Below are 21783 nucleotides of genomic sequence, written 5' to 3'. Positions count from 1 at the left end.
GATATACATTGTACAAATGCCTAGGATAAAAATATCAAGTCGATATTAACTGTTATAATAATGTCTTAGGATAGAATAGAAACATCGATACAATGAAGTCGACATTAACCTTTTTTCCTGCATTGCAAGTACTTTAAGAATTAACTAGAAGCGTCCACTGCGCACCGAGTCTGTGAACCCCTTGACACGCAACACAAGAAGAAAATATCGCCGGCAACATAATTTACCGCCTCTGTGAACCCTTTGACACGCAACACGACGATAATTTCAACCGCGATGTAATATTTTTGGGGCTTAAATACTATTAGGGAACCATTATACTATATCCGCCTCTTCTCTTTCCAGTGAATGTCCATCCTGGAAACCCTCTTTGAAAAATCGTAATGGTGGAGGGGCTTCATCGATGGGAAATATATGCTTATGCTTGCTTTTCACAGTTGTCCTGCTTATTCAGCTCCAGAGTAATAGTGGCGCGGGAGATAATATTTCCTTGGGTGCCTCTCTCACTGGACACCAGACAGTTATTTCAAAGAATGGTATATTTGAGTTGGGATTCTTCAGCCCCAATGGAGCCAACTGGTATATTGACATCTGGTACGCCCAAATTCCAGAGAAGACGTATGTTTGTGTGGCCAACAGGGAGACTCCCGCCAGGAAACAGCCAGGCGTTTTGAAGCTGTCAAAAGATGGTAATCTGGTGCTGTTCGATGCAGAGGATGCATCTATTTGGTCAGCCAACACAACAAACAAGGCATCCCGGGCTGTGTTATTGGATTCTGGTCATTTCTTAATGCTGAGTTATGACAATGAATCTAATATTGTTTGGCAGAGTTTCGACAATCCCGCAGATACCTTGTTGCCCGGAATGAGGTTCAGTGGACATCAAAAGCTAATCTCCTGGAAGAGCTCAACGGATCCTTCTCCCGGACTATTTTCCCTACAGAGGGATTCGTCTGGGGCCAAACAATTTGTATTCAAGTGGAACAATTCCGAACAGTATTGGACGACCGGAATTTGGGACGGCACAATTTTCAGCGGAATGCCAGAAATTACAGACAAACATATGTTCAATATCAGCGTTGAGAGCAATGGCTCTGGTTTGTATTTCAATTGCATGTTGGTCCCTAATTTCAAAGTTCTGGCACGTTTCGTCTTGACCAAGTTCGGACAAGGGCGACAGTATGCATTTGTAAGGGACGGTTGGAGCATGTTCTGGTCTGTCCCCGGAGAACAATGCGACGTTTATGGTGCCTGCGGTGCCTACGCGACTTGCGACTCCAGAAATCTCCAGTACTGCAGCTGCGCGGAAGGCTTCGAACCCACAGACAATCACCTCTCGGTTTCCCAAGATTGGGCGTCCACTGGCTGTGTTCGCTTGAGCGCATTAAACTGCAGCACCGACCGATTCATCCATCTTGGCGTAACATTGCCCGATGATTACGCCTTCTCATACCCTGCAATATCAACAAAAAAAGATTGCGAGAAAGCCTGCCTACGCAACTGCTCGTGCACCGCGTTTTCTTTCAATCTGCCTTCAGGTCCCTGCAAAATCTGGTCGGGAGATTTGCTCAACCTGTGCAAATCTACTTCATCTAGAAGGAATACAAATGTCTTCATTAGAGAAGCTCCCTCTCAACTTTCCAAGAAAAGCAAAAGCAGAAGTATTACGGGCCCAGTGCTTTGGATCGTCGGTGCACTAGCCGTTGTCGTGGGTATCTTTTCAGTTTTCATTTGGCGGAGGCACAAGCAAAAATCAATGGACAGGCGTGCGGATTCCTCGGACTCTTTTCTAAGAATATTTACTTACAAGGAGCTGAAAATTGCGACAAGGAATTTCAGGTCTGAGCTGGGGAAGGGAGGATCTGGATCCGTGTTCAAAGGATCTCTACCAGACGGTACGCTTGTGGCCGTGAAAAAGATGAAGTGTTCAAGACAAGATGAGAAGCAATCAGAGCAGAAGTCAGTTCCCTCGGAAACATACAACATGTCAATTTGGTCAGGCTTCGAGGGTTTTGTGCGCAAGGATCGAAACGGCTACTGATCTATGATTACATTCCCAACGGCTCTCTGAATCCCCTGCTGTTCACAAGTAATTCCAAGATCGGTGAAGGGACGGTGCTCGACTGGAAGACCTGATTTGGGATCGCGCTAGGCACTGCAAGAGGGTTGCTCTATCTCCACGAAGAATGCAGAGGCTGCATCATTCACAGTGATGTGAGCCCCGAGAACATCCTGCTGGACAGTAATATGTCACCCAAATTAGCCGATTTTGGGTTGGCGAAGCTGATGGGTAGAGATCTAAACCGCGTGCTGACGACTACGAGAGGAACGAGAGGATACTTGGCCCCAGCGTGGATCGCCGGTACTCCCATCACTCCCAAGGTAGACGTCTACAGTTTTGTTATGACTCTTTTGGAAATCATTTCTGGTCGGAGAAATCTGGACTTATCCGTGGAAGATTCAAGTAAGCTCTATTTTCCTACATGGGCTGCAACTCAAGTACAGCAGAGGAATATGATGAATATTGTGGAGGGTGTTGTACTAGAAGAAGTAAACATGGAGGAAGCAAGAAGAGCATGCATCGTGGCATTATTATGTATTCAGGAGGACGAGGAAGTGAGGCCGAGTATGAGGCAACTGGTGCAGATTCTGGAAGGGAAGATAGAGCCTTAAACACCGCAGGTTCTGAGCTCAGCACATATGGATAGGTCAGCAAGCCAAAGCCATACAAACAGCTATAGTGATAGCACTGTTGCTAGCAGCTAAGAAATTAAGCTTACTACAATGTTGTTGGTTAATAGGTTTAGCTTAAACATTAGTTAATAGCTCAAATCAATCTTATAGTGGTAGAAATGTTACACCTACTTAAGAATTTAATCTTGAACATTGGTTAGGAAGGAAAATCAATTCTAATTAGTCAATAAATATATGTATGTCACTCTTTGATATTTGTCATATATCTATAAGAGACTAATATTCTTTCATGAGGTCTTTAGTTTCATAAATTGAGAGCTCACCAATAATATTTAATTATAATAATATATTTGTTTTTCAAATTATCTATCTATCTATCTATCTATATATAATCTTCAATGCATTAAATCTTAAGCAATTAAAAAAAATGTTAATTTGAAAATAATACTTAAGTTTATACTTATTTAATTTTCCATATGTCTATACATTACTGCGATTAAAATATGTAAATAATGTTGAAACATATTCTATACAAATATACTAGCACTTGCACCTAGGCTGAGTGCAAGTGTATAGCCAATAGATATGAGGGATATTCTCCCATCACTTCCTTACTACATAAATTCAATAATAAATGAAAATATATTCTATTCAATATTAATATTGGCACAACTGATATATATGATCTTTTATGTTTAAAATCTTAAGCAACTATTATTAATTCTTTGCTCAAAAATAATAAAAAGTTTATCCTTATTTCTTTCTCTTCTATTTATACATTACTAAAATTTAAATATATAAATAATGATAAAAAATATTCTATGTAAATATATAATTAAACAACTTTCAATTAAGCAAAATAACCAAATCTCTCACTTGAAAATAATTCTAAAAATATATATAAAAACTTTCAAATAAATAAACCAACACTTCAAGAAATATGTTGATTGATACATATGGGTACCTCCCTCTATTTCTTTGTGTCTATCTATAGTATGGTTATATCTTTTCTTTTCTCCATGTTTTGGCTACAAAAAAATTAACTCTTGCTACTTATGTATGTAAATGAACAATTCCCATTTCAATTATTTTTGAAATTAAGGTGAGTAGGATGAATCAAATTTAAAAAAAAAAAATTTATGAAGTTAGCTTTTTCTTGGGTGTGTTATGAGTATAGGAACTTGTGAGGAGATTGTTCAAATTTTGAACCTAAAATTACTCAACCATGCCCTAAGATAGAATTGGAAAATTGAAGGTGAAAGGGAAGACCCATTTCCAAGTTGATGAGCTAGATGGAAATTGGAATTCATCCCAATGAAACGTCAATAAAAATAAAAATAAATACTAATATAAAAGGAATTCCATGGAACAAACTTGATATTCCAAAAAATAAATGTGAGGATATAAATCCTATGAGCAATAGAGCTAATTGGAATATGCATGAACCAAGATCAAATAAACTTTAAATAAATATGATTTCATTCCATCTCTTTGAAAGGAAGCCCCATTAACGAAGGGGAAAAAAAAATTTGGTGACATTGAAAAGGATTTTGGGCATTAAGAAGATTTAGAACCACATGTAGCCTAAAACACCTCTATTTCTTTGTATTTGATACAAAGGATGAAAAGTAATTCAATATTATATTGGAGACACTATTTGTTATATGGAAAAAAATTTATATGAAAAGGAAATTTTCCTCTTGTTAGAAGGGTGGTCTTGACTATGGTTCAAAAATCAAAAATAAAAATAAAAAAGAATAAAAGCTAGTCTTTATTAGTGATTCATTGGTGGAATTAGGCATCATTTAATGACTAACACTAATGTATATTATCCTATGAATTACAAATTTTATGTTGGAATTTAGGACTTTTAGTAGCTTGTTTTGACAAAGGGTTGCTCAAGATTCTCTATAAGAATGTAGATTAGATGTAGGTTACACTCAAGAAACAAATTTTTCTATTGAAGATATGATTATTATATCCATTATAATTTGGAAATGTGGTCATTGTATATGCCTTGGACTCTTGGTGATGATGGCAGAGTGACTTGATTTTAGAATCTTGAAAGCATGTCTACATACTAGTTCTTTTGCTCAACATATTCTCAATTTCATTGATCTAGTATCCTACTTTTATTCACGTGAAGCTATCCTAGTCAATCATATGGAGTGAACCATCTCATGACAGTTATTTATTTATTTATTTTTTGGATAAAACTCTCACTACAATGTAACACTGAACTATTCATGGTATCAAAAAATAAAATCTGAAACATCATACCAAACATCACACTAAACAGTAATACTGAAACTACAGTTTCTCCACAATCAGCCAAATCAAACAACATTATCAATATTGCTAATAGTAAAACTTCTACTAACAAAAAAACAACATAGCGCCAAATACTACCTCTGTGTCCATCATCAGAATCAGGAACACATGGCTTCAAATCCTAGAGTGCATCTTTATGGCCACTCTTAACTGCATGTTTGGGGATGGGACAACCAATTGTTAAATCTTAAAAGATAGACATAATCTCACAAAATTTACAAATCTCAACAGAGAACCTACAAATTCGATGCAAGTGTGGACTGCAGTTCTGAGATCATTCTCTAAGAAATTGGAAGAAAACATTCTTGGCCTTCATGTATTTCTGTTTATTCTCTATGACAAGCCTGCTATTTGTTTAAAAATAATAATTATTCCTTCAGCATCAAAATGGTCTTTCCCTTTGCCTTCACAAAGTGGATGTTATGCAGACAAGCCTTCTCATTCTACTTGAAACATCATGCGAGGTGAAAGCAATGTAGTACTCATGGTCCTCGGTGCTGATTGGGAAGCACAACTGCATTGCACAGAGTTTGACAACAGCAACTCCAGTCTGTATTTATGTACCCATATTTTTGTGTAAAAATTTTTTGATCTCCCTCAATTCCTTTTCCAATGTGTTCCACAAGTCTTTTGTACTTTCCAGATTCTCTTGTGCCTCTTGCCTTTGAGTAGTGCGTTGTCACATACTTCCCCAATGGCCTATATAGATTGACTAAGCTCAGCTTCTTTTCATGTCCTTTTTCTGCTTTGGTTTGTTTATGCCCATTATAATGAAGGTTTTAACTCTCATCTTGGCCTACTCTACACTTTCACTTGTCCTTGATAGACTACTCTATTCTCTATGATCTTACATGTTCTGATACCAATTGTTAATTTAAGAGATATAAACTAAGAATACACAAAATCAAACAAGAGATTGGATATATCATGGTTCACCAAAACTGTGGCTATGTCCACACCAAGAGCAAAGCAAATATATTATTCAGTCATTACAGCTTACATACATAGGGCTTTGTCCTTATATTTATACATTAATTCTTCAAGAGAAGACAAAGAGACAAATAAGAAGAATGTGAAATGAACTGACATGATAGTTGGACTTCACATCCAACAGTTAAGAGGTTAAGCTTAAACATTAGTTAATAGGTGAAATCAATCTTAAAGTGGTAGAAATGTTACACCTACTTAAGAATTTAATCTTGATCATTAGTTAAGAGGGAAAATCAATTCTAACTAGTCAATAAATATATATATGTCACTCTTTTATATTTTTCTTATATCCATGATGTCTTTATTTTCAAGAGCTCACCAATAATATTTAATTATTATATATATATATATATATATATATATATATATATATATATATATATATATATATATAATCTTTTATGTGTTAAATCTTAAGCAATTAAACAATTTGTTAATTTGAAAATAATGCTAAAGTTTATTCTTATTTATTTTTCCATATGTCTATACATTATAATGATTAAAATATTTAAATAATGGTAAAACATATTCTATACAAATATACTTGCACTTGCACCTAGACATAGTGCAAGTGTATAGCCAATAGAGATGAGGGATACATATTCTTCCATCACTTCCTAATTACATGAATTCAATAATAAATGAAAACATATTCTATTCAGTATTATTATTGATACAAGTAATATATATGATATTTTATGTATTAAATCTTAAGCAACTATTACTAATTCTATTCTTAAAAATAAAAATAAAAAAATCCTTATTTCTTTCTCTTCTGTCTATACATTACTAAATTTAAAATATGTAAATAACATTAAAACATATTCTATGTAAACATATAATAAAACAACTTTCAATTAGGCAAAATAAACCAAATCTCTCACTTAAAAATAATTCTAAAAATATATATTAAAACTTTCAAATAAATAAAACAACACTTTAAGAAATATGTCTATAGTATGGTTATATTGTCATTCTTTTTTCCATGTTTTGGCTAAAAAAAATGTAAATTTTGCTACTTATGTATGGAAATTAACTTGAAAATTTCCCTTTTCATTTTTTTTGGTAATAAAGGTGAGTAGGATGAATCAAATTTTTAAAAAAAATTTATGAAGTTGGCTTTTTTTTGGGTGCGTTATGAGTATAGGCACCTACAAAGAGATTGTTCAAATTTTGAACCTAAAATTGCTCAACCATGTCCTAAGATAGAGTTGGAAAATTGAAGAAAGGGAAAACCCATTTCCATGTTGATGAGCTAGATGGAAATGGGAATTCGTCCCAATGAAACATCAATAAAATGAAATTGAAATACTAATATAAAAAGGATTTGCTTGGAACAAATTTGATATTCCAAAAAACAAAGGTGAGGATATAAATATTATGATCAATAGAGCTAATTGGAATATGCATGAACCAAGATCAAATAAACTTTAAGTAAATATGATTTCATTCCATCTCTTTAAAAGGAATCCTCATTATTGAAAGGAAAGAAAATATTTCCATGACATTGAAAAGGATTTTGGGGATTAAAAAGATTTAAAAACAATTGTAGCCAAAAATACCTCTATTTCATTGTATTTGATGGAAAGGATGCAAAGTAATTTAATGTTATATTGGAGACGCTACTTGTTATAAAGAAAAATAATTGTATGGAAATCAAATTTTTCTCTTGTTAGAAGGGGGGTCTTGACAATGGTTCAAATATTGAAATGAAAAAAAGAATGAATAAAAACTAGTCTTTATTATTGATTCATTGAAGCAATTATGTGTCATTTAATGACTAACACTAATGTATATCCTATGAATTGCAAATTTTATCTTGGAATGCAGGGTTTTAGTAGCTTTTTTTGATGAAGGGTTTCTCAAGATCCTCTATAAGAATTTAGATTAGATGTAGGTTAAACTCAAGAAACAAATTTTTCTATTGAAGATATGATTATTATATTCTTTATAATTTGGAAATATTGTCATTGTTATGTCTTAGACTCTTGGTGATGATGGTGGAGTGACTTTATTTTACAATCTTAAAAACATTTCTACATCCTAGTTCTTATTGCTCAACATATTCTCAATTTCATTCATCTAGTATCCTAATTTTATTCAAGTGAAGCTATCATAGTCACAAATATGTATACACCTTAAAATGTAATAGGTAAGGGTTCACTTTGGGTGCATCCTGGATTTATGCAATCTCTAATGTCTTCTCTAACATATATATTATGAGGGTATTTTAATGGAATAGATAGTATAAGTGAAAAAAAAAGGAGGCATCAATTATCTACAACCTTTAATTTTATTCATAGTGAATAGATTATTTCTTAATTTATTGGATGTGGCTTCAATATATGGTACCTTTAATAGACCAGTTTATTATGTAGAGCTTACTCATTATACAATATATTAATTACATTATTATTCTATGATTAATGATAGATAGACTTACTTTGTAGAATTATAGGCTAGAAGATATCTAACCACTTACCAATAAAATTATCCTATTTAATTTTATTACTCTAAAACAATTATTTTATCATAGTCCAATTTATGTAGTTTAGATGTAGATTTACTGACCTCACAAAGAATTGATGAGTTAAAGGGAGTTCTTATCACAAGGCAACTATGTATTCCTTTTACAAGAGGCTTGAATTTGTTATATAGAATCTTGAGAATTATAACAAGTGTTGTTTCCAATATAATTTTTCATTCAAAATTTTCCCTTTAGAGGTAGCTAGAGAGAATTGTTTCCTCAATAGAAGTGATATTAAGCATGATAGTGTAATGGTCAATAAATGTATTAGTTTTGGTAAAATGACATTAATCACTAATGAAATTAATGATTTATCTATTACTAACCATCTCAAAAAATTTGTAACTTTCAAACATGACTAGATCCCCATATCAAATAGCTCTTTGTTTTATGTTATATTACTACAATATAAGTATGACAAATAATTGAAGATAGATACAACATCTTTATTATACGATGAATCTAGTTTAGACTTACCTTTTTATGTTGTGTGACTTATCTCTATTTTTTTATAAAAAGAATGAGAAATATATGTAAACTAGGACACTTAATTAACTCTTCTTAAAGGTAAAGAAGAAAAAGATTTTACAAAAGAAGATCTAACAAGAAGCTACATAAAATATCAAGGGAAGCAATCTAGATACTCATATGCATCAGAAAAATAGTTAATAGAAATAGAAAACTATGGGATTCTAGAAGTCAAACCAATTAAATAAATCTTTTAGAAAATGTGCAAATTGATTGGACTAATAGGATGAGATCTACTGAATTTCAACCTTGATAAATCTCTTGATATAAGGATAGTCTTGATGAAAGAACTTTATGTCAAAATACTATCATTGAAATTTATTGCATGATATATTATCAACAAAGAATATGACAAATATTTAAAGAAAGTGGGAGATAGAAACAATTGTGGATATACTCTCTCAAGGTACAAAGGAGATCTGCAAGTAGCCAAATTAAAACAATGTACATACATAAAACTTCAAAATTAAAATGGAGAAAGAAGAGAAATGACGAGTCCTTTTACAAACTAATCTCACAAATTTAATATAATGCATCATTTAAAGATCAAAAAATCCACTCATGTGGAACTAGGGGATAAGCAATTTATAATGAGATACCATAGCTCCAAATTTTTACTTAAATCTCCAAAAGGCATGAACTAGAATATATTCTCCTTAATGATATGATTTGATCTATATAGCCTAATTTTGCCTAAGGTTGGGGAATTTGTACTCTTAAAAGAGAGGTCACAAATCCCATAGGGGGGTAGGGTATGTGCAATCTGATTGTATCATAATCAATTTCCTCTCACAAGAAGTGTGAGGTAGTCTATTAGAGAATCTCAAGTTTCATCCTTAATTTAATTGTATATCTTCTTATTTTGATAGGTATGTCTATTAGAAAATCTCAAATTGCATCCTTAATGTAAGTATTAATCCTTGATATAATCATTATTTAGAGGATGAGATACTCGTAGGCTTGTGTATTTTATATTAATAGAAATTGAGAAGGACTTAATTAACTCTTTCCATTAAAAAAATATTTTTTTAGGAATATAAATAATTTTGATTAGGAAGAATCATGCATTAAATGAATTCTTTTAGAATTAATATATTATGCATAGGTCATGTCACCTATACTTAACCACCATGACTTTACATGATAAGGCATACAATAAATGACACTCAAAGTGACTTCCCTTAATAGTTTATTTTAATCATGCCATATATGTGTATCCCAAATGGAATAACCTTCGTCATAAAAAAAGAAATTGTGATTTTTGACACTCACTATGACCTTTTGGATAGTGTGCTTGTAATAAATGCAACACAAGACATCATATTGGCATCATGTGAGTAGATATTCATGTGAATATTGATAAATTACCTAACAAATACTAGCTTATTTTCTAGTTAAATATGTACTTGCATTATATATTTTCTACAAGGATTTCTAGGATTTTCTTAGTTAGCATGACATTAAGAATAAAATATTTGGTTGCCCAATATTCAAGACCTTAACTTTCATGATTTTATTTACTATATGGCTTAGCATAAATTTGCAAAATTAATCTCTATTGTTTCAAGATCTAATGGAAATTTGGAAATAGTGTTGACTCACCATTTCATCATTATAAGTTGTACAAGAGCTATAATTAGATCTCTTTCCATTTTTCTATGGTTTAGGTATTTTGAACTAGATATGATTGTCGCAATCTTCTTTAAAAATTTCGTAGCACTCATTTCAAACTATTTGGTAAAATTTTCTACGAAAAATTTTACTTTCTTGATGAATTTGTTTCATGGCCTTCTAGTTGTTGCTAGATTAACTTTATTAAGAACAATGGTCCTTAATGCTTATTTTGTGGTCATTAGAAAGCTCTTAAGTGCATTCTATTTTATTTTTTCTTTAGAGCTTAGACAACATGGGATTAGTTATATGATTTTTTTGAGAGATAAGACATTCTCATGCATTATGATTTTGTTAAGAAAATAACCTAGAACCCCCTCTACATGGTATTTGTCACATTTACAAGGTAAAAATTCAAGTTATCTCTCATATGGATGAATATGAATTCTATTGTAATTTATAGATATTTAGTTGATATAATTTCTCACTTTATTCAAAGACAATGATTTGTTCTAATATTTTTAAGAAAATCTACATGAAAATAAATAAGGTTGAATTTGAGGCACTGATATATATTTTAGGTACTTCCTAAACCATTAGTGAAATGATCCATGAATAATTACCAGATTCCCTCTATTACTTGCCTCTATTCGAGGTCATTCTTAACCTCGTGAATAAGATGTCTTCTCTTATGCTTCTTAGTCTTCTATGGAAAGATTAAGACAACAATCTCGGAGAAGATTATCCTTTCCTATTTGCAACTTCTTTTCTATTTTATAGGATCCTTACTATGGTTTTGGTGGTTCTCCAAAGATTGAGAAATTTTCCCACATTGTGGTTGATATATTATACATGCTCATGATATTTAGCCCCCTAATGAAGATAACAAAAAAGATAATGATGACAATGATGGTTGGTACCCTCTCACAAATAGTATAGACCTCATTCATAAATGACAAACACTACCATTTCCTCCTTACATATTAGCCCTTACCAAATAATAATTGCTTATTATTTTTATTTTAAATTAAATCCTTTACTAACCTTTAAAATGACTTCTTCTACAACCTTCTTTTATGTTTAAACATAGCTTATTCTTCAAATAGTAATCCTTGAACTTATTAAGTAAATTATAATGATATAAATTTAACTAGAAATAACTATTTTCTTCTTTATAAATTATTTAAAAAGTAGTCAATGATGCATAATGCCTAAATTGACATTTATAACTTATTAAAAAAGGATAGTCAACAATACATAATCCCTAAATTGACAATTAAAAAAAATCTCACACATCCCATATTGTCTTCTGGAACTACTCAAATTGGCACATATGCTAAAATTGATTGGACTTGTGTTCAATAGATCTTCTATGATCCCTTTCACATACAAAATGAGCTAGAAGTATTTAATCTCTACTTAATTCTTTTGGCTTAAATAAAAATAGTTCAGTATCCATTAAATAAATGTCATTATGGTAATGATAGTTGTCTACCTCATATATTCACTTGGAAATATAATTACACAAGGACGTTAGTGATTGAAAAAGACAAGCAATATTATGTAGCTATAGTGTTATTTTTATAAAAAAAATGTTGAAGATACTCTTTTTTTGGGCATTTGAATTGGGATTCCTAAGTGCAAATAGAAGTAACTGATATATACATTATAGTATGCAAACATAACAAATAAGATGATTTTTCCAACATAGTCACTAGCCTAAGAACAAAAGTGACAAGAATCCTAAAATGCTAGGAGGCAAGTCTTTCAGATACCTATCGTGGCCTCCCACTCATTATTAAGGAAGTATCCACATAGTACTAGAATGGACTGGTTGAACACTTTCAGAGCAAGCTTGTGGGATGGAATGGAAAGATCTTGAGTAGTGTAGGAAAACTCTACCTTCTCTTAGCCTCTTTGTAGGGAATTCTTGTGTATTTCGTCTCTATGTTTAAACTCCTAGGAAGATATAGTTTGAAAAAATACAAATAAATTTCTTGTGGTTTGGATCGGAAGAGAAGACGATAATGAGTTTGGTGAGCTATGAAAAATTTTCTCAACCCAAGGCCCTTGGGGGACAGAACATCATAAGGATATGGCATTTGAATAACATCCTCCTGACTAAGGTCGGTTAGAGATTGACGAACTCCTTAGGTAATTGGTGCAATATTGTGAAAGCAAAGTATCTTGGAGGGGGCTCATTCTTGCATTACCTTTGGACCCATGATCTCCCTAGGGTTATAAAATTTGGAACAATGTGGTACACACTGGTAAAATTCTAAAGATGGGTACTCAATAGTGGTTGGGGATGGAAACAACATCAACTTATGGGAAGACCAATGGATACAAGATGAGCCCCTCATGCACACCAGGTTCTAACCTTGAGAGAGGCTTGTACTAGATATAATGGTACTCTGATTCAAACCTATATCACCTCTAATAGAGAATGGAAAAGAGTTTTTAATTAGGAGAATGTTTGGACGGGGCTCACTCTAGAGCTCCAAATACTGCTCTAGAGTTATCAAATCCCTTCCACCCCTTTTAGTGACTCTTTGGTTTGGGGAGTTACCCCATTAAGATACTTTGCATTGAAATTTCCTTATCTTTTTTGTCTTAGGGTGGATGTGGCCTTAGGGGATGGAAGAAAGGTTTGGCACCCATGGATCCTACCAAAGATAAATATCTTCTAGTGGATGGCCCTACACAAGATAGTTGTCAGCATTGATAATCTTCAAAAGAGAGGGTATTAGTTAGCTAACAGTTGTGTGTTATGCTATAGAGAAGTGGAATCTATCCCACACCTCCTCATTCACTACCCTTTTACATCAAAATTCTAGAGGGGGGTCCAATGGTGTGTCAATGAGAACTTACATCAATTTATCCACTAGGATGGGCCCTTTAATTACCCATATGTGAAAAAATTATGCAAAACTATTCCCATATATATTTGATCAAAAATTTGCAAGGAGAGAAATAACAAAATATGTTAGAATATATAGTCCAACAATATAACTGCTTTGTTCATCATCTTCTTGAAATTGGCAATAGTTGTTCACACTAAACAACTTTCCATAAATCAAAATTCCTCATGTTGCATATCTTCCCCATAGCTCAATATTCCTCCTTTACATGAATCTTTCTAAATCTTCGTAATAAAGTAGAGATATCCATTCACTCTCCCCATACACACTTAGGAGATATTTTTCATGCATATTCTCCACCATTAACATCAATGACGAAGGCCTCATTGTGTCAATTAACTACTCCAATTTTTCAATCAACTCAAGTGTTTAAGGACCCTTTTCAAATGAAATACCAACAATCCTTAATGACTCAACTCTCAACAGATACTCCCCCATAAAGGAAGCATCAAAATTCACTCCAGTCTAACAATAATGCTTTGTACCACTGGACTAATGCACTTACTCTATCATCTACTATGGAGTAGGGAAGGGCATAACCCCAAGCATACCTCTCAAGTAATCAAATGTATTTTAGGTAATGGATTTGTAAAGATATCTGCAATTTAATCTTTAGTGCTTGCATATTCCAACCTAATCTCTTTTTCTATTGCCTTCTCTCTCAAGACAAGATACTCAATAGATATATGCTTCATTTTAGACTGCAATACAAGATTCTTAGACATACTCATTGTACTTGTGTTATCACAATATATGATAACAGGTTTTGTAAACCCAATCCCAATATCTTTCAACATCTACTTCATCCACATACCTTGATTATAGTTATTTGTTGCTGCTACATACTTTACCTCAATTGTACTTTGTGAAATACAATCTTGTTTCTTGCTCAACCAACAAACCAATCTTCCTCCAAGGAAAAATGCTCCACCACTGGTGCTCTTTCTATCATCCATGCTGCTTGCCCAATCTGTATTAATATATCCACAAAAAGTGAAATCACTTGATCTATCATACCAAATCCCATAGTTAGATGTTCCTTTTAAATATATGAATATAATTTCTATTGCTACATAATGATACTCTTTTAGATCATCTCAATCCCAACTACATTTTCTATACCCGTTTTGGCGTGAGTCAGATATTGCAAACCTCCAATCATGGATCTGTATTTCTTCTACCCAACTTTAAGTGTCTCATGCTTGCTAGATACTTGTGACTAGTTATCATAAGTGTACCAAAAAGGCTTACAAAATTCCAATCCGAATCTCTTCAACAAATATTTTAAGTACTTAGCTTATGAAATGAAAATACCATTATTGTTCTACACAATTTGCAATCCTAGGAAAAACTTCAATTCTCCTATCATACTCATTTCAAATTCATTCTTCATTTTTTCAACAAATGTATCACTTTCTCTATCATTACCTCAAAATATTATGTCATCAAAAAATATTACTATGATAAACAAACTATTATCCATTTCTCTCAAATAAAAATTACCATTTGTCATACTTTGGCAAATCCAACTTTTTCAATTACTTATCCAACCTTGCAAACTAGGTTCTAGGTGCTTTACACCATATAGAGTTTTCTTCAGTCTACATACCATCTCTTTATCTTTTGTTAGAGGGGAAATTTTAGGCTGCTCTATGTATACCTCTTCTTCAAGTTCTCCATTCAAGAAAGCTGATTTAACATCCATCAAGTATACTTTGAATTTCTTATATGCTACATAATCCAAGAACATTCTTACTACTTCCATTCTAGCTACAAGAGCATAAGCCTCCTCATATTATATGCCTTCTTGTTGTGAGTACCCTTTGCATACAAGTCTGGCCTTGTTTCTCACAACTTCACCTTGTTCATTGATCTTATTTTTGAATACCCATTTCGTTCTGATAAAATTCTTGTATTTAGGTCTAGGAGCTAACTCCCATGTCTCATTGTTCATAATATGATCTAGTTCTTCCTTCATTTCTTGAATCCAATGATCATCTTTACATGCTTCATTTGAACTCTTAGGTTCAATTTGAGGAATCAGACATAATTTCTCATTAACTATGTTTCTTGTCATCACACCTTTGTCTTTACTTCTAATTATATGTTCTAGAGGGTGATTCTTTGTCATGGTTCTGTTAGAGGTAGGAGTTTCTATCTCAACTCTTATCTCATCTCTTGATTTAGACCTATCTTTTCCTCTTTGCTTAGTTATCACATCATTCCATAGATCATTGTTAGTCTCAAAGAAAAATTCAACATCTTTCCTAACAATTCCAAAATTATCTTCTTCTTCATGAGAATTATAATCTACCATCCTTTCCTTAGTTCCAAAATTTTCATCAAACTTTACATTTGTGCATTCAACTATAGTCTTGGTTATGTGATGAAAACATCTATAGCTAAGAAACATACCTTCACCACTTCTTGGATCAAACTTACCAATGTCTTCATCTCTTTTAATGTAACACTTGCTTCTAAATATTCTAAAATATTTAACTGATGGTGAATGTCCAAACCATAATTCATAAGGGGTCTTGCTCATACCTTTTTTTATCTGGACTATAATCAAAGTGCACACTATTGAATTGGTTACTTCTCTCCAAAATGTCTTAGATGCATCATTCTCAAATAATATTTCTCTTGTTGCCTTTGAAACTAGTATGTTTCTTTATTTTGAAATCTCATTTTTCTTAGGAGTCTTGGGTGAAGATAACTATCTTTTAATTCTATTTTCTTCACAAAACATGTTAAACTCTTTAGAGGTGACTTCACCTCCTCTATCTAATCTTAAACACTTAATATTAACACCATATTCATTCTCAACTCTATTCTTAAATATCTTGAACTTCTTGAAAGCTTCATATTTCTCTTTAAGAAATGCTACCCACATCATTCTAGTTAAATCATCAAAAAAAATCATGAAATACCTTTCACCATAGAATCCTCTTATTTTGGTAGGACCACTGAAAACTGTGTGAACAATTTCCAACTTCTCTATCATAGTGAACTTCTTGCTAGGAAAATATACTTTCTTTTACTAAGCCAAAATGAACTCTTTGCAACAAATATTAATAGGCTTTACTATCTTAGGCAAGCCTCTAACTGCAAATGTGCTACTAAATTTCACAATATTATCAAAGCTTATATGAAAAAATCTCATATGCCATAACCACTTGTTATCCACTTTTGAAACCAAACATGTTATTTCAGTAGGATTCAACTAAAATATATTATCTCTGGACCTAGTTCCAATTCTAATCATCTTATCATCCTTATCCTTGATAGTGCAAGTCTTCTATGTGAATTGAAATTGATAACATTTTTCCACCAACTATCCAACACTCAACAAATTATGATTCAATCCATCAATAAAATAAACATCGTCAGTGTTAGTTCTTCCATCTAAAGTAATAGATATAATCCCTATAATATGATAGGTTGCATTGTTACCAACTTTAACAATACCTCCATCATAGTTCCTGAATTTAACAAACTTATTTATATCACCAATCATGTAATGTGAACAATCACTATCTATTATCCAATCTGATTTCTTTTCAACTTGGGAAACTAGAGCTTTTTCTTCTCTAATTTCTCTATCAAGATCATCTTCCTTAATAATCACAAATCCTAATTCATCATCACTTTCACTTGGAGCTCTTTCATTAGATTCCTCACCTTCATTAGCAAACAAACAATTTAAATCTCTCCTAGGCCTAAAATCTCCCTTGTAATTTATCTCTTTTAGGACATTTAGATGCATAATGACCAAACTCATTACATGTCCAACATTTAAAGATATTCTTACCATCATTTTCTCTTCTCACAAGAAGTGCTATACCTTCTTCAATCTTCTTGTCTTCATTAGATTTGGTTCTCTTGCTACTAGAAAAATATCCAAGTGTACTTGCACTTCTAGAAATGTTTGGCCAAATATTAAGGGCATTGAAGGTTGTCTCCACTCTTGTTAATTCTCAAATTTATCTCAAAACCACTTCTATTGCTTCCAATCTTCCAAGAAATGTTTCACTGGTAAATTCCTTAATGTAGGATATTAGTAACTAAATCATCTGAGCTACTTTCTTGAATGGTGGTGTTAGATTCTTCAAGATCTTCCATACAAACTCATCGTGTTCCTTGGTTCCACCACATGACTTGATTCCTGCAACAATCTCTAATATCATACCAATATATAGTTTCTTATAGATTCAGCTTCTATCATTTTTACATCTTTAAATGTGCATATCCAATTCTACAATCTTACTCTTTTTGTATGTGTATCACCTTCAAAAATAGATTCTAATGCTTTCCAAATTTCATGAGATGTTTGAAGTGACTTTACAAGACTATACTCATTCTTAGGAAGAGTTGATAGTAAAGCTTCTCTAGCTCTCATGTTAAACATGAATAGATCTATTTTTGCCTTAGTGCATTCTTCAAGCTTTTCATCTTGCACAATCTCCTTCTTACTCTTTGTCAAAAGTCAATAACCCAAACCCATGCATAACAAACAAGTCTTCATTTTCTCTTTCCAACTATCATAGTTGGCTTTGTCAAATCTTGGTCTATCCTTTCTGTAAAGTTTCACCATTGATCTTCCAAAGCTATTAAGCTTATCCTTCATGGACCTAAGATTGTGATACCAATTGTTTGAATATATACTCTACCAAAATAACTAAGAGGGTGGGGTGGATCAATTATCCAACTAATATCACAATTATCAACCTTATTATCCTTTAACCATATGAGTAATATAATAAAAAGCTACTACATGATACTCATACACAATTAACACCAGATATCTTAACTAGAGAAACCCTTGATCAAAGGGAAAAACTAAGTGGGGATGATACCCACAAGATGATGTACTAATATAAATACTCCTTTCTAGAGGATGGACCCTGTCAAGAGTCTATAACAAAATTTAGTACATATCAGTCCTAGTTAGGGGATTCCAACCCTATTAGGAGTTGTGCCAACCCTCTTAGGAGTTGTGGAAGATAGTTGTACCCAATGCCCAAATAGCTTGAAGGTTAAGATCAATGAACCCACTATCCAAATGATCTCCATATTATTCCTTTTAGAATAATAGAAATGAAATTTCCTCCTCTTCCTTTTCCCTATCAACCAAACTTTTGCACTCCTTGAGATCTTGTAACCAGATCACATAATTCACATCAAATAATCCCTTTGAGCACTTACATGCATTCGGTAAACACTCTTCCCTTTTTCACACTCCACATTTACTTGAATCATATAGCTATATTATGAAAAAGGAAAATATCTTTGGAAATTATACCATACCTTCAAAATAATTCCTTGATTCAACTTTGAGGCTTTCCCAATTAATTATAATAAGATAATTAATTAATTACAATTACAACAGCACTATTGTCTCGCAGTCTACACAATTTCTCACATGTGCAATACTAGGACTTGCAAATCTACTGAGATCATCATCTAATAGTCATGAGTCACTGATTGAGTGCACATCTTCTCATTACATCTCAGATAAAATACATCAAACAAGCATCACAAGCTAGTTTCCAAGCACTTTGTCTCTGTATTTCTCTCAGAAAATTAGGTACAACTTCCATACATTATTAACTTTCATCATGTGTGCTTAACCATGTCATCACTACATAGTGAAGAACGTGTCCATGACTACACATCACCAGACAATCAAACCATTGTCTATACAGATAGGATCTCTTTCCACTATTCTTGAAATCCTTATAGACTTACTGCTACATTGACATCAATGACAAGTACAGTCATGAATGCAACATCTCAGTACTCTCCAATGCTTAGGATACTCCCCCATAGTAGTAACATCAGTATTCATGCTAACAAAATCTGTTAACTTCATAATGTTTTTTAACACTTGAGTGCCAATACACTTACCTACTTTCTACATTGGAGCCGAGTACACCATGCATGCCGAGCCACAACAAATGCTGAGTTAGGAAAGACTTCAGCTGCCGAGTAGTTTTCAGATGCCAAGTGAAGATCAGATACTGAGTAAAGTGTAAGTGTCGAGTAACATAAGGTGCCAAGTGTTAACAAGTGTCGAGCAACATAAGGTGCCGAGTGTTAACAAGTGCCAAGCAACATAAGGTGCCAAGTGTTAACAAGTGCCGAACAACATAAGGTGCCGAGTGTTAACAAGTGCCAAGCAACATAAGGTGCCGAGTGTTAACAAGTGTCGAGTAACATAAGGTGCCGAGCTATCTAGGAAAGAACATCTGTCGACTATCAACAATACTTCACGAGCCGAGTAACTTAGGATATCAACATAAGAGTTTGTAATTGCACAAACTATTATGCAAATAGTTTTTGTAGCCGACATAAGGTAAATCTCGAAGTATTTAATGATAAGTTTGAATCTTTTATCTTCCCTATGCAATCTACATGCAACCAATAAGAAAAATGATGAAGGAATGCAACCAATAGAAGAAATGCAAATAATAAGAAAAAAATGGAGAGCGAATATGGATCATAGATCCATACCTAACCCTAAATCCTCAAATGTCTTTATAAGGAAGACAAAATTTCATTATAAAATATATGAGTGGACATATAAGGGTACACAAGGAAATCTATTTTCAGAAGCAAGGGTTATCAGATCACAAAAGGATCAAGATCAGATAAAGCAAATAGGTGCCTGCATTCAGCAATCAAGGATTGTAATCTATCAAGTTCATTATACCTAATAATTTCTAGCAATTGTATTAGAATGAAAATCCTATGGTGATAGGTTAGCTTTATAGCTATTTCGTAGATCCTTTAATTAAGTGATTAAATCCTTTAACAGGGTTACACTTCATGTAAAGTGTTTGTAAAGCCTCTAACCAGGTCACTATTAATACAATGTAAAGCCTTTAACAGGGCAGACCATCAGAAGTGGTTGAACAATATTGCTGCAGTAATTTTTGTGGGTATTATCCCCACCCCAGTTTTACCTTCTTATTCTTGGAGGGTTTCTGGGTTACTAAATCACAGTGTTATGAGTTGTTGATGCATGTCTTAGTTTCATGTTTACTTGATGTATTTACATGCATGCAATTTACTTTCAGTTAAAAAATTTATTGGTTAAAGTGTGATACTTATGATTCACCCCCCCCGCTTCTCATAAGTATTCTTTCCATATTTGAATATTCCAAAAATTGGTATCAGAGTGTCCAGGTTCTCATAAAAAAAAGTTTAACAGCTTGAAGAAAAAGATCTAAAGATGGAAGCTTTCAAACTTGGAAAGATCATTAAAAATTAGGTGATAGATGTGAAACTTCCTTTGCATAGCTTGGAGGAATTTAGAAACAAGTTGAGAAACTCATTAAAAAAAGGAAGGATCTAGCCATAGCTGAAAATGATATACACTACAAGGAGATGTATACCACCAACATATTTTCCAACAAAGATACTAAAGAGTTTGATGCAGCAATAGCAGAACTAATGGAGAAAAATAAAGTTCAAACAGATGAGATAAGATCTCTCAAGATGGAACATGAGTCACAGGCCATAATGATATGTGAAATCACTGAACACAAGAAAAGAGCAGTTGAAGATAAAGTTATGATGGAAAATGACAAAAGAAATCTTGCAAACAGACTTGAAGAAAAATGTACTGAATTGACAAGGATCAGAAATATACAGATGGATACACTTTCCGAAATGATGAACCTTCATCTTGAACTCAATGTGAAAGATATTGAGATCTCTACTTTAAAGATGCAGAAAGAAAAAATGCAGAATGAATTGAACAAAGAAAAAGAAGTAGCAGAGATTCTCAACAAGTCAAGTGAACCCATCAAGAATTTTAAACAGTTGCTGAAATCCCCAAAATCTGTCCAAGATACATCAGGACTAGGATATAATAGCATTGAAGTTGGGGAATCATCAAAGAATGCTGAACAAAGAAGTGACAAAGGTAAGAATTCAAAACCCACTTGTCATTACTATAATAAGAAGGGGCATAAAACTAATGTGTGTAGGAGTAGAAGATTCAATCAATCAAACACACCCAAAAATAAGAGTTTCTATCACAAGTGCAACATGCAAGGACATATGACACAAAATTGCAGATCCAATGTCACAAGGACTCAGAGATTTGATGGACATTGTTATAATTGCAAAAAGTATGGACATAGGGCATTTGAGTGTAGATCAAAACCTATGTGG

At 32.9% G+C, this 21783-nt stretch overlaps 1 pseudogene; it reads left to right on the top strand.

Annotated features, from left to right (window-relative positions):
• The first annotated feature begins 403 nt into the window (after positions 1 to 403).
• Positions 404 to 2673, top strand: LOC149566846 (G-type lectin S-receptor-like serine/threonine-protein kinase At2g19130 pseudogene; annotated as a pseudogene).
• Positions 2674 to 21783: the final 19110 nt, after the last annotated feature.

The sequence above is a fragment of the Cupressus sempervirens genome, chromosome 3 (assembly GCF_028749045.1).
Source record: "Cupressus sempervirens isolate cs-2001-9-10 chromosome 3, ASM2874904v1, whole genome shotgun sequence".
In the NCBI taxonomy this organism is placed as follows: Eukaryota; Viridiplantae; Streptophyta; class Pinopsida; order Cupressales; family Cupressaceae; genus Cupressus; species Cupressus sempervirens.
This window is presented reverse-complemented; position numbering and strand designations above follow the sequence as displayed.